The following is an 8,706-nucleotide window of genomic DNA, read 5'->3' on the forward strand; positions in this document are numbered from 1 at the left end:
CTTCTAACTCAACTTCGGTCCTTCAACATCAACTATGCATGTTAATATGTGTCCCTTTATTCATGCCCTAAAGAGCACCATTTATAAACCTTACAAGGCTAAATAAGCATGACAAGAATAATGTGACTTCTTGATATCTCTTCTATCATACTAACATTTTAACCTTTCTTTTCAAGATATCTCTATCATACTTATGTTTTAACCTTTCTTTTCACTATCATACTTATGTTTCAACCTTTCTTTGAAAAAGTTGAGAAGTGTAACCAATTCTTTGAAATTTTTGAGAAGTGCTTCCGATTCTCAAAGTTGAAGAGTGTTACTAGTTCATAAACAAATCTTTCACACCATAATCAATTTCAAACTATAAACCAACTTGTTATTATTCGAAGAGTGTCATAAATGAAGTGTGCATTTTGAAGAAAATCGCCTTGCACATAGCTTGAAAAGGTTATTGTATCATCCATGCATGAAGAGCATCTTGTACATGGCTAATCATAAATTGCTTGAGAACTTGAGTAGAAAATGTTATAGAACGATTTTTAGAACGAAACAAGCCCTATTTTAACTTCGCATTTTGTTACTTATACCAATGTACATTAATAAATCTAGCACAAGAGGGGTAACCATCAAGAACTTTGTTCACATGGTTGTCCATAATGCTAGTGAAATGTTAATTAATACCTTCATATGGTTCTACAAGTATCCAAGAACTCTTGTTCACATGGTTGTCCATAGTGCTAATAAAATCATCACATGGTTCTACAAGTGACAATAATAGCATAGCACAATAATGGGTGTAAATATATGCATGAATAATTTATTATTTTATGGCCCTTACTACTATCAACAATAACAAGTACGTGACAAGTGACTATTCAACATCTAAGGTCACTACTATCAACAATGACAAGTAGTAAGGGCCATAAAATAATAAATTATTTTATGGCCCTTACTACTATCAACAATGACAAGTACGTGACAAGTGACTATTCAACATCTAAGGTCACCTAGAAGAGTACGGAATCTATAGAGAGCTAGATGCCCTTGAGCACCAAGTTCAAAGGTCTAACAAAAGTTTTTTTTTTTTACAATAAGAAAGTTGTAGATGATTATACATATGTGTTGGCATACCATAATATGAGGTACATTCTTTCTAAAGAACATCCAAGTGTGACAAGCAATATCAAAAGCATATGACACTCAAAATTTCTTTTGAAAACTAGATATTAGCATGGTGATCCCCACTATTACCATCATTACCCACTCTTCATGCTATGTATCAGTTTTAATGTGTTACATGCATGCACCAATCCACAAAGCATTGCTAAGTCAATGTTGGTTTGCATAATTAACATTGTTTTTCTTAACAATAAAAAAGAGTGTAAATTCATAATGGTATAAACATGTTTTGGATAATATTATGAATTCTTGGCATACCACATTTCTCTATAAGTATCAAAAATGAACTTATAAAAATGTGTAACTTCATAATGATGTGAACATGTTTTTGATAATGTCATGAATGCTTTATTAGCATATCAAATTGTTCTACAAGTGTCAAAGATGACACATGGTAAGAAGGTGTAATAAGTTTTGAGGATTAGTGTAATATCCACGCCTTTTAAAAGAATTCCCTCTCAAATTTTCTACTAAGCACTCAAATTTTCATTCAAACAAAGTAATTAAAAATATTTTAAGAAACAAATATGTTTAAGTTGCATGGTAGAATGTATTTTATATAATCCTTGAGTGCAACTAACAATATCAATAGTAGAGCCATAGTGATGATTGTCATCGTAGTTTTGCCATGCAGCAAGACCCACTACATCAACACACCACCAAATAAATCACAAGTTTTGTTTCTAGCACTTTGTGCCTTACAATTTGAGCTTTATGCTTTGTGATTTTACTAGCTTACTTTTAGTAAATGTTTTTGAATTATCTAAAACAAATTGTTGGATGTGTGATAAGGGTTAGATATGGAATGACGTAATCTCCATGACAAATTGATATGTTTCAGACTTGAATCTTTACTATTTGGACTAACCACTTAGTAGGTTAACACTATTGTAAGAAAACGCTTTGCCATCTTACCCGCATGTAATGAAAGCCCATCTTTTGTAAGATGGTGTTGGACTTTATAAAGCAACTCCTTACGCTTAATGCCCCCACAAACATTCAGTTTTGTCAACTCATAGTCTAAGAATACGGAATTATTCGTGGGTACATATAATAGAAGACGATACCACTACATATCGTGAACATTTTCTCGCTCACTTACGTTTCCTACAGTCCCTCCTACCTCTCCTAAAAAGATCTTCGTCACCATGAAAATCCGTGTCTTTAGAGGATTGTAGAATCACACCCTTATTTGTCACACATAACCCATGATACGATATGATAACTTTTTTCTAGAAACCTTCTATTCATATTCACTCCACCAATGAATTAATTCATAACATTTTGTCAACTCTTTATTGAATATATTCTCGTATTATTAACTTTTTCTTGTCGGCGTGCACCCAATTAGACTAAATTAGACAAGAAGAAAGGCAATGTTTATTACCATCGATATTTAGTCAAGCATAAAGGACACCCCATCAAAGATTCTCAATGGCTACCTGATCATGCCCTCGCCGCCTATCTATCCTTGATTGCATCTTACAGGCAGGGATACTAGCCCATGATAATTATTGATGATTTTGTGACAACTAAGGATAGTTTCTTGTCAACCCCAAGGCATGTTATGAGGAGTTAATTCATGGAATATATATTCCCATGTTTACTATTATTTATGGATTAGAGTTAATACATGGAATATATAATCCCATGTTTCCAATTTTATGAATTCTCATAGATGGGTTTTGTAATGCTCCTTGCATTATAAGCTTGAGGACTTGTAAGACTAGAACTTCGGATTCTCCACCCAACCATATCCCAAGTGGACCCTAAACACATGGTTATATAGGCATAAGTGATGACCTTCCAACTTCAGTCCCTTGACCTTTCATTAACTAGGCATGGCCTTTTCACTCTCCAATGCCTCCTCAACTCCCCCTAGAAGGAGGCACCTAGTTTTGTGTCCTTTGGGCTTCCCTTGTGCACCATCTACATCCCTTTTACTTTAACCTTAATGCCTGTTAACCATCACTTAGTTATTTCCAATTTGAAATCTCATGAACCTTATTTATATGCAAACCTTTTACGTATAAATAATCTTTTCTAGTCTTACCTTATAGTGTTTCCTATCAATCTTATAAGATTTTCTCCCCCTTGAAAGAAAAGTTTTTGTCCTCAAAAACAAACTCAAGAAACCTTTTCTTCAGTGGGGCTAGTTTTCTTTTCTTCAGTGGGGCTAGTTTTCTTTTCTCGATATTGAAGAATCTTTTCAAGCTCATGTGGAAGAATAGGAGGCTCTACAAAATCAACTATTTCTTCTTTTTCAATAATGTTGTCATTGTTTCCCATCTTGCAGTTTAGTCTACTAACATGAAACACAGGATGCACTTTGGATCCTTCAGGTAAAGCTATCTTGTAAGATACACTTCCAATTTTTCTAGTATTCTACCACAATACCTTGGATGTAACTTTGGAATTTTTCCACTTTTTAAAGTTTCTAACTTTTCAGAAACTTTTACATAGACTAAATCACCTTCCTCAAAATTAATTGGTCTTCTTTTACCTTTCTCATAACTAATAAAACGATCCTGTGCTCTTTTAACATTTCTTCTTGCAACGTTTAACATGTCTTACATGTCTTTGAGAAAGTCTTTCACACTCAATTTTTCTTTTTGTAACCCAACAGCAGCTATGGGTGCTCTAGGTTGAAATCCATGCATTGGCATAAATGGACTAAAACCCATAGCATAATGTTTAGCACTATTATAAGAAAATTCTAATAATGGAAGATACTTATCCCAATATGGAAATGAGACTTGGGATTTAGTGCAATTGCCTGAAGGCAAGAAAGCCATTATATGCAAGTGGGTGTACAAAGTAAAACATAACAGTGATGGAAGCATAAGCAGGTACAAGGCTAGATTGGTAGCCAAAGGATAAGCGCAGACATATGGCATTGATTATGAGGAAACTTTCAGCTCAGTTGCCAAGATGGCAACAGTGAGAGTTGTGATAGCAGTGGCTACGTCAAAGCAATGGTCTTTACATCAGATGGATGTAAAGAATGCATTCTTGCAATGGGATTTCCAGGAAGAGGTGTATATGTTGCAGCCGCCTGGTTATGAGGATGTGAGTCACCCCAAGCATGTTTGCAGGTTGAAGAAAGCCTTTTATGGCTTAAAACAAGCACCAAGAGCATGGTCTGACAAGATTTCTGAATATCTTGTCACTATTGGCTTTCAGGTAGCCAATGTAGATTTCTCGCTGTATGTGAGACACAGTGATAGAGGGGTTGTGCTTGTTGTCATCTATGTAGATGACCTAATCATTACGGGAGACCATGATGCAGAGATCTTTGATGTAAAGATCTTGCTTAGACAGAAGTTTGAGATGAAGGATCTGGGGGAGCTCAGATATTTCCTGGGCATTGAGATGATTAGGTCACCACATAATGCAGATCTTGCTGTATGTGAGACACAGTGATAGAGGGGTTGTGCTTGTTGTGCTTGTTGTCATCTATGTAGATGACCTAATCATTACGGGGGACCATGATGCAGAGATCTTTGATGTAAAGATCTTGCTTAGACAGAAGTTTGAGATGAAGGATCTGGGGGAGCTCAGATATTTCTTGGGCATTGAGGTGATTAGGTCACCACATGGTATTGGATTACTACAGAGACAGTATGGCTTGGACATATTGTCCAAGTATGGTATGACAGGCTGTAAGCCTATCTCAGTGCCATTGGATTAGAATGGCAAGTTGAGTACAGATATTCAGGAGAGATTTTGGAGGATCCTACTATGTATAGACGCATAGTAGGAAGCTTGATCTACATGACGATCACCAGGCCATATTTGAGCTATGTTGTTGGGTTGGTGAGTCAGTTTATGCAAGTTCCTCGGAAGCCGTATTTGGATGCATTGAGACGCATACTGAGGTATGTGAGGTCTACTTTGCATTGTGGACTATTTTATGAAACTAGGACAGAGATATGTGTACATGGGTACACAGATGCTGATTGGGCTGGTAGTATCTCAGATAGAAGATCTACTAGTGGCTTCATGTTTTCTTTGGGGAGTGTTGCTGTGACTTGGAGCAGCAAGAAGCAGCCTACGGTTGCTCTATCCAGTACAGAGGCCAAGTACAGAGGTGCTGCTATGGCAGCATGTGAGGTAGCTTGGTTGAGAAAGCTACTTACAGATTTGGGTCTATCAGTGGATAGACAAGTTATCATTTTTTGTGACAACATTAGTAGTATACAATTGGCCAGGAGCCCAGTTTTTCATGCTCGCACGAAGCATATAGAGGTCCACTACCATTTTGTCAGAGAGAAGGTTTTGGTAGGAGACATTGACCTTGTTTATGTTAGCACACAGGATCAGGTGGCTGACATCTTCACCAAAGCATTGGTACAGAGAAGCTCCGCAGATTCAGGGCTTTGCTTGGTGTACATGAGATGGAGTTGAGCTCGAGGAGGAGTGTTGAGATATTGAGCTCATCTAGTGAGGCGGTGGACACCGATGACCCGCCTGGGAGATAGGCCCCACACTTACACCACTGGCATGGTTGGTGAGATCATGGGTGATATGCGGCCAGTGGGATGACAGGCTGTGTGACAACCATTCTAGAGACTGCTAGCATAGTTATAGCGCCAACTCATTTAGTTGGGTTCACACTATAGAGAACTCTAGTATGTATTTGGTTGAGTACCTTTTCATAATGTGTGTACTCTTATCCTTGTATATGGTGTGTTGAGTATTGTGTGAAGAAGAAAAAGATTTTCTGCCTCTCACCTTGTGTGTTCTCTTTTAGGGTTTCGTGAGTGTGTGTGTGTGTGCTTGCAAGAGCTCAAGCTCTCTTTTCCCCTGCATCTTTTCACCCATCACATACATAACATCACATCACATCTATCCACATCATATCTCATTCATACACATCTCATCTCATTCATCCACATCCACATCCATCCAATCGTTCATATCATATCTCATTCATACACATCATATCTCATTCATACACCTCATCTCATTCATACACATCTCATCTCATCTCATTCATCCACATCCATCCAATCGTTCACAAGTACGATTACCCATATCTATTCATACATTCATATCTATCACTTCACATCCACATATATTTATGTCACATCACATCACTTCACATTCTTTCACATACACATACACATCCACATCACATTCTTTCACATCCACATCCACATCCACATCCATTCTTTCACATACATCTACATCCATTCTTCACATACATCCACATCCATTCTTCACATACATATCCACATCCATCCTTCACATACATCCACATCTATTCTTTCACATACATCCACATCCATTCTTTTACATACACATTCGCATCCATTCTTCACATATACATTCACATCCATTCTTCACATATATAACCACATCCATTCTTCACTTATACATTCACATCCATTTTCATCACATATCATCCACTCATATCCCATATCATTCATTTACATCTTAATTTACATAACATCACATCTCATCCATTCATTCACATCTATCTGGTTCACATCACATCTATTCACCTCACATCTCATTACCTCTATTCACATCGCATCCACCCATCCATTCATTCACACTTATCTGATTCTCATCACATCTCATTACATCTATTCACCTCACATCTTATCACCTCTATTCACATCACATCTTATCACCTCTATTCACATCACATCCATCCATCCATCCATTCACACCTATCTGATTCTCATCACATCTCATTACATCTATTCACTTCACATCTATCTGATTCTCATCACATCTCATTACATCTATTCACTTCACATCTCATTACCTCTATTCACATCACATCCATCCATCCATTCATTCACACCTATCTGATTCTCATCACATCTCATTACATCTACTCACCTCACATCTCATCACCTCTATTCACATCACATCCATCCATCCATTCATTCACACCTATCTGATTCTCATCACATCTCATTACATCTTATTCATAGAATTTAAACATAGAATTTAAGAGAATTCTAATTTTGATATAAAGATTCTTTACGCATCTATTTATGCATAAAAATAAACTTTAGTGGGAATAACACTTTTATAAAAATCCTTTTATGCATCTATTTATGCATAAATTCAAATTTAAGGAAAATAACACTTTTAAAATAAAATTAAATCCTTTATGCATTTTTCTATGCATAAAATCAATTTTAATAAAAATAACACTTTTGAAATAAAAATAAATCCTTTATGCATCCTTCTATGCATAAAATCAATTTTAATGAAAATAACACTTTTGAAATAAAAATAAATCCTCTATGCATCTTTCTATGCATAAAATCAAATTTTTGAAATAAAAACAAATCCTTTATGCATCTTTCTATGCATAAAATCAATTTTAATGAGAATAACACTTTTGAAATAAAAATAAGCCCTTTATGCATCTTTCTATGCATAAAATTAAATTCAATGAAAACAACACTTTTATAATAAAAATTTCCATTATGCATCTTTCTATGCATAGAAATTAAATTCAATGAAAACAACACTTTTATAATAAAAATTTCCATTATGCATCTTTCTATGCATAGAAATTAAATTCATTGAAAACAACACTTTTATAATAAAAATTTCCATTATGCATCTTTCTATGCATAGAAATTAAATTCAATGAAAACAACACTTTTATAATAAAAATTTCCACTATGCACCTTTCTATGCATAGAAATTAAATTCAATGAAAACAACACTTTTATAATAAAAATTTTCATTATGCACCTTTCTATGCATAGAAATTAAATTCAATGAAAACAACACTTTTATAATAAAAATTTCCATTATGCACCTTTCTATGCATAGAAATTAAATTCAATAAAAATAACACTTTACATTATATTTTCTATTTATATTAATCCCAATTAGATGTAAAGGACTCTAATCTACACAATTTTTAATTTTCAAGAGAGTAAACAATAAGAAAAAAATAATTGATCTTTTTGTTAATTATTCTAGGATAAAGAAAGGCTGAATTGTAAAGAAGAGAAGGGGGAAGCCTTTTCATCAAGGCATAGCATCAGAATTTACTTTAATCAACTAAAACAAACAAGAAAATCAAGAAAACCATAGATTTAAAATTAAAAGTAAGAAGAATTTAGCTTACATGAAGTTTGTAAGCTTTCCTTTGGCTTGAGGAATTGAGGGTTCTACTCTTGTTTGGATCAAGAGTGGCCGCCAATTATTTTGGAGAGGATTAAGTCAAAAACAATTGAACTATCAAGAAAATTCAATGTAATTGGCTTTGGGTATAGGAGTAGAGTAACAGTGCATAAACACTATTAACCTTTTACAAAGGGGGAGGCTTTTATTTATAGAAAAAAGTGAGCCTCTAACCAAAGCTAACTGATTCTAGAATTTTCCAGATCAGTTTGGTCAATTTTTGACCATTTTTGGGTCAGTTTAGGTTACTTTTTGGATCTAGTTGAAACAAGAGAAAGGAGAGACGAAAATATCTCATTATTTTTTAGTTTAAAACTCCTCCACACATGTGAAATAGGTGCCTCCTTCATGAGGGGAGATCCC

The sequence above is a fragment of the Cibotium barometz genome, chromosome 35 (assembly GCF_041138505.1).
Source record: "Cibotium barometz isolate CiBa-2024 chromosome 35, ASM4113850v1, whole genome shotgun sequence".
Classification (NCBI taxonomy): domain Eukaryota; kingdom Viridiplantae; phylum Streptophyta; class Polypodiopsida; order Cyatheales; family Cibotiaceae; genus Cibotium; species Cibotium barometz.